Source organism: Molossus molossus, unplaced genomic scaffold (assembly GCF_014108415.1).
Source record: "Molossus molossus isolate mMolMol1 unplaced genomic scaffold, mMolMol1.p scaffold_m16_p_16, whole genome shotgun sequence".
Taxonomy (NCBI): Eukaryota; Metazoa; Chordata; class Mammalia; order Chiroptera; family Molossidae; genus Molossus; species Molossus molossus.
The window spans coordinates 18,881,134-18,897,333 of NW_023425351.1; the positions used below are offsets into that span (position 1 = coordinate 18,881,134).

Genomic DNA, 16,200 nt, shown 5'->3' on the forward strand with positions numbered 1-16,200 from the left:
GAGACACATCAAGTGCCACCCGCACAACCCAACCAGGGCCGGGGACAAACTGCAACCGAGGTATGTGCGGGAACTGAACCCGGGTCTTTCTGGACTGCAGGCTGACACTCTAACCACTGAGCAAAACTGGCCAGGGCTTACAATCTTTTTAATAAAGTTTGTGGAAAGACTGCATGTTTAACCAGAGGCAAAGGAGTCTCTATCATAAGATACCCATTAATCTCTCTACTTTGCCTTCTAAGGTTGATGTCATAAATAACACATTCACAGATTTAATTAATATGTGCTCCATACTATTAGAATTTGTGGAAAAAACCCACAGATCCTTCTTCTTTCCCTTCCCCCCCTTCTCCCCGTGTAGTGAGTTGAATTATATACACCCAAAATATATGTCTAAATCGTAACCTTTGTGGGTGTTTTTTATGACATCAACCAATTCTCCAATTCTTCAACACTAAGACAGGGTGTCCACCAATTCAGTTCCGTTCTAACACCGATTCGCCAGAGTAAGAGCAGACTACACAGGTCAAGGGCTCGGTTGCACAAGACTGCCGCCCCTCCTTCAGATGCCAGTGGCAAAACTCAGGCCACTCATACTTCTGACTGACTGTGTATATGTTGAGGGTTTCCACGACCCACTCCTCAGGTTTGTTAATCAGCTAGAATATTTCATAGAACTCAGGAAAACAGATTACTTGTGTTTACTGGTTTACAGGGATGGTAAAAACAGTTTTATTGTTGTTCATATGGAAAACAATACAATGATTAATAAATAATAATACAAGAATAAACTGTGTTTTATGGACTCGCAACTGTAAGCCTACTTTTGCCTCCCCCCATATTATAAAGAATACGGTTCTGGAATAGCCAGATGGAAGAGATGCACAGGGTAAGACACGAGGCAGTGATGCCAAGCTTTTGTGCCCTCTCTAGGAGTGCCACTTTCCCAGCACCTTGATGTGTTTGCCAACCTGGAAGATCTCTTTATTTTATTGTTTCAGAGTTTTTATAAAGACTAGCCCTCCTATCCCCTTACCAAAAGTTGGTAAATGGGCTGAAAATTCTAACCTTCTAATCACTACATCCTTCTGGTGACCAGACACATCCTGAGGCCATTAAAAAGCACTGCCATTAGCTCAAACTCCTGTGTGTTTGAAAGGGACTCATTATGAATAATAAAAGATACTCCTATTTCTCAGGAAATCCCAAGGGTTTTAGAAACTGTACCAGGAACTATGGGTAAGAATCATATATACTTTTGTATCATGCCACACCTTGATATCTGTGCATGTGAATTCATTTGGAAATAGAGTTTTCCAGATGAAATTAAGTTAAAGATCTTGAGATGAGATTGTTCTGGATTTAGGACAGGTCCTACGTGCAATGACTGATATCTTTCTCAGAGACTGGAATAAGGAATTGACACATGACATACAGGGAAGAAGGCACTAGGAAGACTGACTGGACTCATGCTACCATGACAAGAAATGCCTGGAGCAACAGAAGCTAGAAGAGGCAAGGATGAACTCAGCTTTTTTTGTGTATTTGTATTGTTGTTGTTATTGTTGAGAATTGGACATTTTGAATATTGTCATGGCAACTCTATACATCAAAAATTGCTTAATCTTGCATGAAAGCTAAATCCAACCATTTGTAACTTTTCTGAACTATTTTTTGCAGTGTGTATGACAACTAAAATTATTTAGTCTGAGGAGCAGAAAGAAATAAGAATGAAGGAAAATGAACAGAGTGTGAAGGACGTGCGAGATGTCATTAAACATTCTAACGTACATAGTATAGGAGTCCTAGCAGAAGAGAGAAAGGGGAAGAAAAGCACTGAATAAATAATGGCTAAAATCTCCCCAATCTGAAGAAATAAATGTCCAAGAAACTCAGAGATCTGCACCAAGACACGTGGGAGTCAGATTGTTGACACCCAAAGATAAACAGAGAATGTTGAAAGCAGCAAGAGAGAAGTGACTCACCATGTTCAAGAGATCCTCAATAAGATGAACAACCAATTTCTCCTCTGAAACCATGGGGGCCAGAAGCCATTGGGATGACACAAAGCCCTGAAAAAAAGAAAACCAACTATCAATCAAAAACTTCATATCCCGTCCCTGCCCTGGTGAGGTATGGGAACCCGAGTGGCTGAGCCTACAGCTCTGCTTCTGGTGCGACTAACAATGGGAGGGCAGGGGGAATAGCTTGCAGATGGACCCAGCAGTCAGCCAGCAGCAGCCATGAAGGCGCCCTGGGGGATCATCAACATCAAGCCAGGCTGGTATGTCTCTTCCCAGCAGCCCGAGGGGGTGTAGGTGGAAGAGTTGAGCCTGTTGCTAAGCAACAAACTTCACAGACAGGAATTTCACTTGGTTTCTCAGTGTTTAATTTGGTGAATGCCATCATGGGAAGTGGCATCCTTGACTTGCTTATGTTTTGGCTCATACTGGTATCCTTGGATTTAGTTTCTCGCTGCTGGTAATTGCGCTCCTGGCTTCTTTCTTAGTTCAATTCCTACTTAGTAAGTGTACTTAGACATCTGTGACATCTTATGAAGATCTCGGGCTCTTTGCATTTGGATTACCTGGGAAGGTACTGGTGGCAGGCCCCATAATAATTCATAATGTTAGAGCTATGACACTAGATACAGACATAGCTTCCTATTGTTATTTCAAAATTTTTGTCTGGAGACTCTAGTGGATCTTGGTATCTTGATGGACAAACACAACTAATAATCATTTGTGTTTTCATTGTGTCTCCTCTTGCACTTTTTCCTAAAATAGGCTTTCTTGGCTACACAAGCCATTTATTATTTTTCTTTATGATGCTCTTTTCTCTTGTGATAATACTTTTAAAAACGGTCCTCTGATGGCCCCCTTGTCCTCTGACATTAAATTGTATGGAGCGATCCTTCCAGATCTCAAATGCTGTAGATGATTGTAAAGCAAAGCTCTTTCATTCCTCCTCGGAGAGTGCTTACGCCGTGCCGAGCGCGGCCTTTTCACTTCTCGCCGCCTCTCAGTACTGCTCTGCTACTGTGAGCTTCAAAGCCCTTCACGGGAAAGAATGCAGAATGTAAGCAACGCAGCAACTTTTTCTCGGGTATTTTATGTCGGCACTCTTTGCGTACTTCATTTTTTATGGCAAAGTGGTATCTGATATACTACAAGATTATAGTAAATATTTGCCACATGATGCCGTTGTCATGATTTGAAGGTATGCATAATGTTTGCTGTGCTTTTGACAGTTCCTTTAATCCGCTGCCTTGCAGGGAAAGATTTAGTGATGATGTTTTTCTCCAATTTTCCATTCTCATGGATTCACCATTTTTTTTTATTACTCTAGCACTCAATAATATCATTGTTTTACTTGTAATATATGTTCCTGACATTAGGAATGTGTTTGGTGTAGCTGGTTCCAATACATCAAGATGCTTGATTTTTTTGTATTCTCAGGACTATTTTATCTTAAACTTAGCAGAGAATAGTTTCTCTCATGGGAAAAACTTTGGGCTTTTGTTTTGCTCATCTTTGGGATTTGGTTGGGAATTTTAGTTTAGCACTCATCACTTTAGTTGGATTAATAAATGAAAGATATATTTTCCCATTTCTTATGAAGAATACTTTATCTCCATATGCAAAAAGGAATAATTATGGAAACCACCTTGGAGGAATCCTCTTTATATGAGATAACATTTTTGTAAGCATTATTAACAGAAAAGTGGAATAAGACTAGAGTGGGTTCTTTGCAGTCTTAATCAAAATAAGAAACAAACTCAAAATGCAATATATATATATATATATATATATATATATATATATATATATATATATATTTCTGGTAAAATAATCTTTCCAGAATGGAGGAGAAATTAAGACATTTCCAGACAAACAGTAGCTGAGGGAGTTTATTACTAGAACACCTGCTCTACAATAAATGTTAAAGGGAGTCTTTCAGGCTGAAATGAAAAGACAATAGACTCTAGATTGAAGCCATAAGAAAAAATACAGAACACTGGTAAAGGTAACTACATAGGTAAATATAAAATTCAGTATTATTTCACTTCTATTATGGCTTGTAATTTCTCTTTTTTGTACGTGATTTAATAGACAAATTTATAAAACAATGATTGTAAGTGTATAGTAATGGACATACAATGTATGAAGATGCAATCTGTAACAATAACAATAAGGGTAGGGCGAAAGTAGGTTTACAGTTGTTTGTATGGAAAATACAATAATTAATAAATAATAATACAAGACTAAACGGTGTTTTGCATACCCAGAACTGGAAGCCTACCTTTGCTCCACCCGGATAAAGGAGGAGAGATGGAGATGCACAGGAACAGGGTGTTCGTATACTGTTGAAGCTAAGTTGGTATTTTTCAAACTAGATTGTTATAAGTTTAATAGTTGAGTTGTAATACTCAAAGGACCACTAAGAATAACTAAAAAAAATACAGGAAAGGCAAGAAGAAGGAATCCAAACGGTATACTGCAAAAGTCAAGCAGTACCAAAACCCCACAGTGTTTCAGAGCAGCTGGAACGGTTTTTGTTTATGGGTTCTCACAGCCTTGCCTGTGCAGAGGAGTCAGTAGCATGCTGTAACCTCTGACAGCTTGGAGCACTTAGCTGTGAGGTGGCGCTCCGAGCCAGCTTCACCAGGCCGTGGGAAAACGGGCTAAAGACAGAGAATGCTAGAACGAAGGAAGCACTGGACTAGAAGACAGTGGAGTGAGTCCTAGCTGCCTGGGTTCTTTGCTGCTAACCAGCCACGTGACCTTGGACAGCTCTGTATTCTTCTCTGCAAAGGGAGGATGGTGAACTAGATCATCTCAAAGGTCTTTGCAGCTTGATGATGAGCACCAAGGTTTGCCCACAGTTCTGATGGACAGGACATGCCCCTGCATCGAGGAGCAGCGTGACGGAGGCCTCTTTCTACTCATTTCCAGTGCAGATGAGCACTCTCCGAGGCTAATATTAAAAGGGTTGAGAGTATCATATGGCTAGAAGAGACCTTGCAAAATGACTTAGTGAAGAGCAAGGACATCTGCAGGAACACGGACCTGTCTGGGGAGGGTTTTGGAGTTACCTTCAGAGGCAGCACGCCCAGTATCGCTTTGAGTCTGTGAGTCAGGTTACACCAACGTACAGTTCAAGAAAATGAGTATGAATACGAGCATCTTCTGTATGCCAGTCACCATGCTCAAAGCTTCACACAGAAAAATAAGAGTGAGTCCTACCTTTCAGGAGAGCACATAGTACACCTGCCACAGGTGAGGAAATTGGCACTTAGAGAGGTCAGGTTGGGGGGATAAAAATCACACAAAGAGCGGCACAGCTGGGGCAGGAAGCCATGTCTGATTTCTAGACCAGAGGATGATACCAGGCTGCCACCAGGCACCATTTTCCTGGTCCCCAGGAGAGGTGGTTATAAAACTCCTTTTGGAAATCAACTCTGGTCAGGTGCACCTGACTGTAGAGATTTTGTTCTAAACAATAGCCAGAACATCTCATGTTGAACTTAACACTCACTTCCTGTTGTTCTATTTAATTGAAAAACACACAGTCCTACCCTTTTTCACTTCTGGTCAGTGGCATAAGTTCCTCATTCACCACGTGGCAGAACACAGGATGAGAGGTGGAGGAGGGAAAAGCAGAACCGTAGACAACAGCCCTGTGAGACCTCCAGGGCCCAAGCGCTGCGCATGTAGTAGCGGCAGATTTACAGAGCTCCTGCCTCCTGCATCTGGAGGTGAGGAAACGGGCCTGCTTCCTCTCCCAGGCCTTGGGGAACACTCCGCTGTTTAAAAGACCTGCTTTCTCTTGAACCAGCATGTTAACTCTAAGCTCATTTCCATGGGCTTTTGCAGGGACATCTATCACAATGTGGTACAGTTTTACACATATTTGAAAGTACCTTATGACCCTGATGTCATCAGGCTCAAGGCCAGAGTTATATGGTCAATAGAGAATTAAGCATAGGGACCGTAGTGGCTGAATGGTGGCCCCCACAATATCAGGTCCTAATCCTTGGAACCTGTAAATGTCACTTTATTTGGAAAAAGAAACTTTGGAGATGTGATTAATTAAGGACCACGAGATGGAGAGGTTATCCTGGATTATCCAGTTGAGCGCTGACTGCTTCTCTCTGGTTGGAGGCAGAGGGAGGTGACACGCACGGGGAGGAGAGGCCTTGGAAAGACAGAGGCAGGGCCGGGAGGGATGTGTCCGCAAAGGAGGGCTGGCCCGCAGACGCTGGAAGAGGCGAAGAGCGTTCACCCCTCGGGCCTCTGGAGGGGGGACAGCCTGACGAACACCTTAATTTCTGCCCAGTGAGGCTGTGGTTGAACTTCTGGCTCCAGAGCCCTGAGAGAAGACATTCTTGTTGCTTCAAGCCACAAGGTTGTGGTATTTTGTTAACAGCAGCCACAGGAAACGAACACAGGGACAGAAAAGGCCGAGGCCTTGATTGTTAGAACATTCTGGCAAAACCTATGGATCTCTTCTCAGAAAAATGGGTTCAAGTCACACAATGAAGCACAAAAGATCACCCTGGAAGCCAGATGTATTGAAATACACTTGTTAGAATGTAAGAAAACAACTGTGTACAGCTTTGAACACATTCGTCACGGCGACACATTTCAAATATAGGCATGCCAGAGCTGACTTTTAGAAGACACCAACTTGAAGATGGCTGTGGCCCAGCCTGAGTCACACTGCACTGCGGTAAGAAGGTGGAGAGGGTTGAACACCCACTATTGTTTTGAAGAAGTCATGAAAGTAGAGTGTGCCAAGGTATGCCCAGTAGTTGTCATGTGATCATGGAAATACATGGTGTTCTTTGGGGACCAGGTCGCAGGGACTGCCAATGCTCGCTGGTTTGTTGCTTATACTGACAATTGAAGGGAATCTGGGTTTCAGTTAATGCACCTCAGGGGCAGGCCCCCTGGCTCAGAGGGAGAGGCAGCATGAGCCACAGTGAGTATGGGCTGCAGGGGGGCAGGCTCTGTAAGGACAGCTGCCCGTGTCGGACCCAGACCCCTGACTCAGGCACTCTGAGAGGCAGCAGCCCCCAGGAGCTGCCCGGTGATAAAGCAGGCACAGCAAATTGGACAGGGTGTCAGGCTGACTATGAAATATGATGGATTAACAGCCAAGGCTGCTGGTGTGACCTGCTTTTAGACACTTCATTTAGAAGTGATCATATTGCTGGATGCTTCCTATAATTTGTGATGATGCTGATTGTGATAAATCGTGAATTTCTGGCAAATTCCCCCAGCCCGCTCCAATGGCTGAACAGAGAAAAAGTGTAATTCTGTGGGAACGTTCATGCCACGAATGAGAGCGAGGATCTGGCTGGAACAACAGAATGCTCAGTCAGTGAACAAAGTAATTAAATCAAGCTAATTAAATCACAATAAAAATAATTTTAATTTAATTAATTTCTCTGCACTGATTGAACATTATGTTGCAACCATGAGGCTTTCTGAACACTAATAGAATTTAGGGGCTGGGACACCGAAGTTATGGTCACTGGTGTGATACGTGGGTTATTGTTGAGGGAATGAAATTAAATACTTTTAACGAGATGCCGAAATGTTGCCTGAGCCGCAAATAGAAAATGGTTTTGGAATTAAGATAATGGGATCTTTTTCATTTCCCACTTAGGTTTCTGTACTAACCAGGGCAATAAATGTCAATTTTGGTAATAATTTAAAAGGTCGAGATAAAGTAGATGGCGTACGATGGCGTTTCTCCATGTCGGAGTTGATGGGAAACCTTAGGTCTGGATCTCAGTAGTGAGCAGGAGTGTTAGGGACATTTATCCATTACAAATTGGAGGCTGGGACATTTATCCCCAGCCCTTGGTATCTAATAAAGGCCCTAGAAATGTTAGAATTGGAATCCTGTGAGCTCCTCAGTCAAGGACTAAACAATGGGGTTTTTACAGCAGCATGAAAGATTCAGGTGAGGCATACAGAAGGACTTTTTGTCTGGGACAGATATTAACCAATAACCAGTTACTTCTTGAAAACATGAATTATGGTTCATACCCCACCCCATTAGCCTCCCTCCCCAACTACCATCCTTACCCCTAATGCTAAGCAGAGAACCTTCCAGGGGCTGGTATGCAAATATTTTTTATTAAATTGAATTATTGAGGTTCTCAAGGAGTTCTTATCTTAGTGGTTGAAAATTAGGACGAATTAATCTTCTTCCTGGGTTGTTCAGACATTGTTCAGTTTATAAACAAGAGGATGCTCACATCAGACGACCTCTCAAGGTCACCTCCTGAGACTAATTTTGTCATGTAAGCAACACTGGAATTCTGAGTGTGTGTTAACAGGCACCCACATAATTACCAACTGTGATTTTAGAGGAGGCCTGTGCTTTGGATCCCAATATTATTTATCATGCACATTATTTTAATTAATATTTTGTGTGTGTGCCAACATGTGAACCAGACCTCATTATGGCTGGCCAGGGCACCACATTGTTTGTGGAATGGAATTGTTTTCCCCGGGATGCAGCTGGCTTCCCGCCTCAGCAGCCAGGGAGGGCAGAGACCGAGGGCTAGCATTTGCAGAAGCCTCTGTTGCCACAAAAGTGTGCCGGTGACTCTCCGTCCTAGATGGCTCATCAGCAAGGACCTGTTTCTGCATCCTAAGGAGGGGCTGTGGGGAGGCCCTGGGAAGTGGGGGATCAGTATTTCTGATGTCTGAATGCTTCAGGAACAGGAGTGTTCATGTGCCTTTGAAGAGTGAATTGGCACCTTTTCTGTTGTCTGTTGTTATGCAATTGGGCAAACAGTGAAATCCTGGGATAGCTCGGATAGCTCGTACCCACAGCTCCAGCTGCCCGGTCAGTCCACACCATAACGGGAAGGCCCCCAGCTCCCCCTAACACTGCCGGGCACAGCTGCCTCTGAGGTTAGGACAGGACTTTTCTCAGGAAGACACTTTTGTCATTAGGAAAGGGGAGCCCCCAGCTTAACCCGAATTCCAGCCAGTCCCTCCTGCATTCGGACCCTGCCCCTGGCCCTGGATGGGTGCCTCCCTCCCTTACTCCTCACCTTTGGGAAGGGACTGTGCAGAATGAATCCCCCATTTCTCCAGAACCTGATTTTAGAAATACGTTATCCACCACCATGAACTTCCCAGGATTTGCTAATGAGGATCGCAGCCCTAAAACTACAACCCTTTTCCTCACTCATAGCCCCACAAGGCTTAGTTCTATTCATATCCTTTTTATTATGCTTCAAAGAATACTATCTTTCATTTGAGGTCAAATAAGTGTTCAGCAAAGTGCTAAGCACTTGAACTACATCATTGCAATGAGTTCTCACAGAAACTCGGAGACTTGAGGAAATTCAGTCACTTACTCCGGATCACAGCTAGTAAGCGGCAAAGATGCTACTGGCATCTCTAGGCCCTTCTATGTCCACAGCTGCTCCCTTCACCACCACCCAGGCCCCCAGGGAACCGGCCATCGGATAGAGAGCGTAGATGTGGGCTCCTCTCCTCCCGGTACAGCCGCCGGGAACACGTGCTGTTCTGCTGCGCCCCAGCTTCAGGCTCCTCCCCAAATCCCTTCTCAACCCTGGAAAGCTATTTTACAGAAGGGAGATTTTAGACCCAGTAAGAATGCTAGGGCAATTTCTCTCTCTCTTACAAAGTAAACTAACTGCACACTGTGCATCTGACTTGGTGCAAGGATTCTGCCGCAGGAGGAAATCCCTTTAAAGGGCTTGACGGAGAAACCCGAGACGTCTGGACACTGGCCTTGAAAGCAGCGCGAGGCCGGGCACTGCGCATGCTCGTGTCCTGGGCGCCCGGCCCAGCGGACCGTGCCTGGGAGATAAGAGACCAGGACGCTGCGCCAGCCCCAGGCCGGGGACCAGCCGCAGCTCCAGCTCCCCGCCTGGAGAGCTGCTCCCTCGTCGCCCCTGCTCCCCTCACTTTGATCCCTTTCTCTCTTTTCCTCTGCTCAGTGTTTCTCTCTCAATCAGCTCTATTAGCTCTCATCCCTAGTCCTCTGCCAGCCCCTCACTTTCCTGTCATCTTGACTGTACAGTTGGCGCCACACTGCACTGGTCAGGTGGCCCTTCCCTGCGTCCTAATTCTCAGCTGAATAGCAGAACACCAGAAAACCCAAGAAGAGGAAATGTTTACAGCCCTGCAGTGGCTCCGATTGCTGCAATAACGCGCACTTAGGTCGGACTGGTGTCGTTAGGTTGCAAAGCATAACAGCAGCTCACGCAGGGATATCATTTTGTGCTGTTTTACCTTCCGGTTTTTGTTAATCTAGAGGGTTTGGTGGAATTAGAGGGCTGCTGTGGGGAAGGGGGGAAAAAAAGCCCCAGCAACCTGCTGGCTAGAGAACAGCCATGTGGGACGACGAGCAGGTAGCCATCTATCCCGATGGCCTTTGTCCGGCGACAATGCGGGCCATCGCCAGGGCCTCTGCAGAGAGCACTGAACTGTCGACACGAGACATTTCTGTTGAAAGTAGTCCTTTTGATTTCATCTCCCCAGCCTAATGTAATGAAAACAGACATTATAGAACACATTCATCTCCGTTTGAGAGGGACCATCATGAATACCCAGCCGAGTGTGCAGTCAGAAGGTTACCCAACTGCCGGAAGTGACTTGGAACGTGATGTTGATCCAAAGGTTGTGGGCACCTCGCCCCGGTGATGAGAAGGTAGCCCACAGGAGCAGAAGAGAGTAAAAACATGCTGTTTCTGCTCGGAGAGTATTTAACTTCTCAAACATTGTAAGGTCCAGCCACAGGTCCTTTTTCTCTAATTAACAAAACCTCCAGGGGTTATCTCAAAGGAAGAAGAAAGGAAAACAAAGGAGAAGAATCTTGAACTTATTTTTGCTGATCAGATGGCTATTTCTATGGGAATAGAAAGGGAGGCAGGAACCCGCTACAGTTAGAGGCCTGGTTCCTGTCAGCTTCTCCTACTTTCCACGTTGGCCAGTTCCATACTCGGCTCTGGGAGTTTATGACCTCACTAGGGACCCACTGCAAAGAAAAGTGCTTCACATAACTGGAGACTTTAGGAGTTTTCCACTAAACAAGAAGCTCACAGAACTTAGGCTGACTCTAACATTTGGGAGAATTCAAAGGTAACTAAACCTTCTAATTTCTATACTTGAAACATTCCAAGTTCACTGTCACATGGTAAACATAACTCCCAATATTTATTTGTTTGGTTGCTAGGGTGCTATTTTCCATGTACTTGCTAAAATGCCCTGAAAGGAACTGCTTATTCTCCATCAGTATACTTTGCCAGGAGTTTATAGGTAACATTTTCCTGGGTGTTAGAAAGAGAACAGGTGTATAATTGCAGATTGCTGAAAACAGTATATAAATATACTTCCTCAGTCTAATTACAAGCATGACCTGATATTTCTTTGAGATTCAAAAGCTTATGTCTCGTTGTTCCAATAATCACGGTTGAATTCACTGTATGTATTTATTCAGCAAACTGTCATTGATCACCACTGTGGGCCAGGATTCAGGCACTGGATCCTGGGAGTGCACACACAAAGGACACAGTCTCTGTCCTCAGGCAAATTACAGTCCAGAAGTGTTTCTAAGGCAGATGGTTGCAATATAGCATAATGAGCAGTGTGACAGGGCGATGCCCAGGGTACAGCAGGAGCCAGGAGGGGAGCCACTCAAACAGCCATGTGTGTGCCTATGGTGTTTGGAAGTGCATAGCTTTGAAGGATATTTTCTGGTGAAGATGATTCTAAAATAAATCTTGAAGGATAAATGGAAGTTAGACAATGACGGGAAAAGGGTTCCATTCTAGATAAGAGGAATAATGAGAGGAGATGGTATTGTGTTTCATGCCAAGGGGTTTATTTGAGGAAGGAAGGAAGGAAGGAAGGAAGGAAGGCAGGGAGTATTGAAGAAAAGGAAAGGATCTAAGATTTACTTTCTGCTCTGGCCTGGTGATTTTCATAAGACCATTATGTCTTTTAATGTTTAACCTCTGAAGTCAGTTTCTTCATTTATGAAAAAAAGATACCCTTCCAACATAGGGAAGTTGTGAGGGTTAAATGAGATACTGCTATAAGGTGCTCAGCACAGTCCCCGGCACATTCTCAGTGCTCCATAACCAGTGGCCATTGTTACAGTGAAGAGTGTGGAGGGCGGATTGGGAGGGGTGAGAGCTGGAGCCGGAGAGGCTGCAGGGGGTGCTGGTGAGAGACGACGGTGCCTGAAATGGGGGGAGAGATGGCGACTGATGTGAAAGGTATTTGGGGAATGTGCAGGGGGAGAGGGAGAGGAGAGCCAAATGGCCTTCCAGGTTTCTGGCTGGGTACAGGGGGGCCTCCTGTGAGGGGGACACAGGGAGCCATGGACAGTGTCCGCAGAGTGAAAGTCTGTGCAGCACCCAAACCCAAACCAGTCCTTAGTTATGAAAAAGAGTTATGAATCCTGCTCCTTTGTGTTCCAGCCAAAGCAATAAAATACACTCCCAATACCAATACTGCAATTTAAATTTACTATCTTTGTGCTTTACAGTATCCATAGCAGTAAAATCTATCCCCAAGAGTATCATTACAATTTCCAAGTACTTAAGAAATTCTTTTTGTTTACATTTTAAAGCCATAGCAATAAAATTTAACACCGACAATAATACTACAACTTTTTGTGCTCTTAAAACTTGTCATAAATGATAATTGCGAGGAGAATGTCAGTAAACATGTAAATGTTTTTCCAGAAGAAAGCAGCCTTTTCTGTTTGTCTCATGCCGAGGCCTAGATTCTTAACGGGATCTTGAGAAAAACACACTTTTCCAGTTAGTCAGCAACTCTTGTTGATCCTGTCTCCTAAGTGTTTCTCAGATGGGACCATTTGCCCCAGAAGCTACGTGCCATGGCTGTGGTCCGGGGAGCTGTTGTCCCCTGCCTGGGAAACCAGCCCGCTCCCACCCTTCAATTCATTCCTACATAGCAGCTTACATGAAGTTTTCAAAACACAAATTTTGCCAGTTTCTAGGACAAGATGGGGCATAGAAAACAAATGAAACGATACTGCAAGGAAAACAGTCAGCCAAGCGCAGACTGTGAAACACCATGCAGGCTGAATCACCTGGTGTCTCCAACAACCAATGGCATCAAAGAGAGAGAGGAAGACAGGAGGAGATGGTGATGAAATGAAAGAGTGTAAGAACTATAGACTAGTGACCAAGCATTGTCTGTGGCTTGGTGGAGCTACGGATTCCATCAAGCGACTGTGTACAGACAGTTCTGAGAAAATCAGGGAACTCGGACGACGGAGTCGATATTAGATGATACTAACGACTTACTGGTAATTTTGTTGGCAGGAGTTTATGTTCTTAAAGCAAAGGCTTTATCAGTTATAGGTGCATTCTTGGGTATTTACAGAGGAAATGACGTGTCTTACATTTGTTTTACAATACCACAGCCCTCTACTTCCCCACAGTGGATAGACGAGAATCAAAATCGCCAAAATGTTGATAACTGTTGAAGCTGGGGGATGGATTCATGGGGGTTCATTATGTCTTCTGCTCACCCCACCCCCAGGCATCTACTGGAAAATTAGCACAACTAAAAGTAAAAGAAAGAAATCAAGATAATAGGCCAGAGGAAGCATTTGTTCTTTTCAATGGTAACGGGTTTATTCAACAAAGATGCTTTTTCATCATCCACTTCAATTCAACATATTTTTGACTGAACACCTACCTCATGCAAAATGAGTAAGACACAGCTTCTGCCCTGAGAAGCTAACCATCTGGTGGGAGAAGAGACACATACATTTGTGAAAAGGTAACTAATACTAATACTAAGACTAATTCTAGCACTAATACTAATACCAAGAGCTAAATCGACAATATGCAAAACAGTCAAAAGCTATCAAAAATAACTCAGGGTACAGAATGCTGTGCTTGGTATGCTGCTTTGTGAATATACAAGGAGAAAAATAAGAAGCTCTGGTCTTATTTGCTTGTAGAAGCATAAAAAAGTGAAGGACACATAAGAAACTATAAAAACTGATACCTATTTAGGAGAGGCAAACTGAGGGCCAGCAAAGACCTTTTACTGAAGACCTTTTCATATTTCTGGTTTTCAGAGACACGTGTGGCATGCCCAAAATTTAAAATATGTCATCAGAGCATGTCTCTCCTCTAATTAAGACCCCTTTCAGGTCCTGTTATCCTTGCAATATAATGCATGGACCTTTTGGTGGCATTTCAGGATGGCCATGGTCTGACTTCTGCGGCTCTCGCCACGTACCTATCACACTGGGTTTGCGGGTTCTCAGCTCAGCCACCTGCTCTACGCGGAAGCCAGCAAGCTCTCTGCTCTGCCTGGGTTGTCGCCCTCCACTTGGCCTCACAGACCCTGACCATTCTTCAGCTTTCGCTGGATTGTGTCACTTTCTCAGGGTTGCCCATTCAGCCACTTTCTCTAGGTCCCTCTGCTGTACGCTCCCAAAGAATCCCGCACTTCTCTATTTTGATAAAGTAAATGTCAACATAAAGTAAATAAAAAAATAAAGTAACGGGAAGTTTGTAATTGTCTGATTTTCTCTTTCTACTCCTCTGTCAATGAGAGCACACCTATGTCTCATTTTCTCCTGTGTTTCTCATCTATTCCAGGCCTCAGGCTCAGCAGGAGTTTAACCCAGAATGTAAATGAAGGGGCCACAGTTACAGACAATACAGAGACGATCAGGTCACACGTGCATGCTGGAGAGATTGAAGGAATGGAGAGTTTCCACGAGAAGCGAAGGGAGGCGCAGAGAAGGACAGTTGGAGTGATGGACAGGAAGGGGCGGAGACCAGACGTGAGCAGGACCGTGTGAGGCAGACGCCTTCCTTGAATCGCTGTAATGGGAGGCGAGAACATTCCGGGGGAGAGGAAAGTTGTGGGGGAAAGTGGATGAAGAGAAAGACTGAAAGCTCATTAGAGAAGAAGGAAACACTAGAGCAGGGTTTTCAGCCAGCTGTCCGTCCATGTTTCGGGATGTCTGGCAACTGCAGAAGCACTTCCACGGAGATCTTCATGTCATGTTTCCTTTCTGAGCAAACTTCATAGTTTTTTGAGGATTTGAAAGTCTGTAGATTTAAGAAAGACTAAACATCTTGCGGGCCTCACACCAGCCAGATGAATGAAGAAGAGAAAAGCGTGACATTGTGAGAGCTGGCCTGTGGCACAGGGGAGCCAGGAGGGAGCACGGGGGTGTTGTGTAGAAACCGCATCAGTTTGGAGGTGGGTGAGGAGTGGGGTTAGGGGAGGTCACTGAAACCCTTGGAGGTGCCCTGTCACCGCCTGGACTGTGAGCACATCATTTGCTTCCTCGAACCTCATTTTCACTATTGGGGAGAAAGAAGGGTGAGTGAAAGTTACAGAAATACCCCTCTTCTACCTCACAGGGGTGTCAGGAGGGGATAAGAAAGACTGCTAACATCTGGAAAGTTGTGGGTTTTTTCCTTCCTTTATGCAATTTCCATTACATTTCATGTAAAAATAACCTTGGTCCCACTGAGTAGGGAGGGGAGGCTACTACCACCACTGGGACTTTGGCCCCTCATTGACCTTCCAGAACATCGAAAAGAGATTTACAGCATCTCCCAAAACTACAGAATCTCTTCCCATTTAGTTTGTATCTTGTCGGTTTGGAATAGGCTTTGCTTTTTTTCTGTAAAGTCCCGAGCGTGGAATTCCTCTCCGGGACCTTACCCTCCAAAGCAGTTTTGTTCAGTGGGCAGACCGGGGCCCTCATCCCACGTGCCTCTGGCTGGCGGGTGACCCTGAGCCCCTACTTCACCTCTGGGTCTCGGGCCTCTCAGCTATGAAACGGGAATACCAATTGTCCTGAGCTCAAGGGACAGTGGTGAGGATTATCTGGCGTAACATGCATGTAATATGTAATGTGTAATGTGTAATATGTAACATGCACCACTCAAAGGAGTGTGGAGCTAGTGATGATGTCCTCAAAGAGCTGGGATTCTGAGAGAAGGGCACTCCTCCCGAATGACAGGAGATGGGCCAGCCTCATTGCAGCCCCTCACTGACCTCGCCACCAGTGATTTCTCTAGAGCTCTCTTGGGGTGGCAGGTTTAAGGGACACATGCTCATCTGTGGAGAGGGACATTTTGTCCAGTGCTTTCCCTGTCTTCAGGGGCTGGGAAACTGCACTGTC

The 16,200-nt window shown here is 44.7% G+C and overlaps 1 pseudogene; it reads left to right on the forward strand.

Moving 5' to 3' along the window:
• The first annotated feature begins 2,243 nt into the window (after positions 1 to 2,243).
• LOC118631823 lies at positions 2,244 to 3,593 on the forward strand (annotated as a pseudogene).
• The last annotated feature ends 12,607 nt before the right edge of the window (positions 3,594 to 16,200 follow it).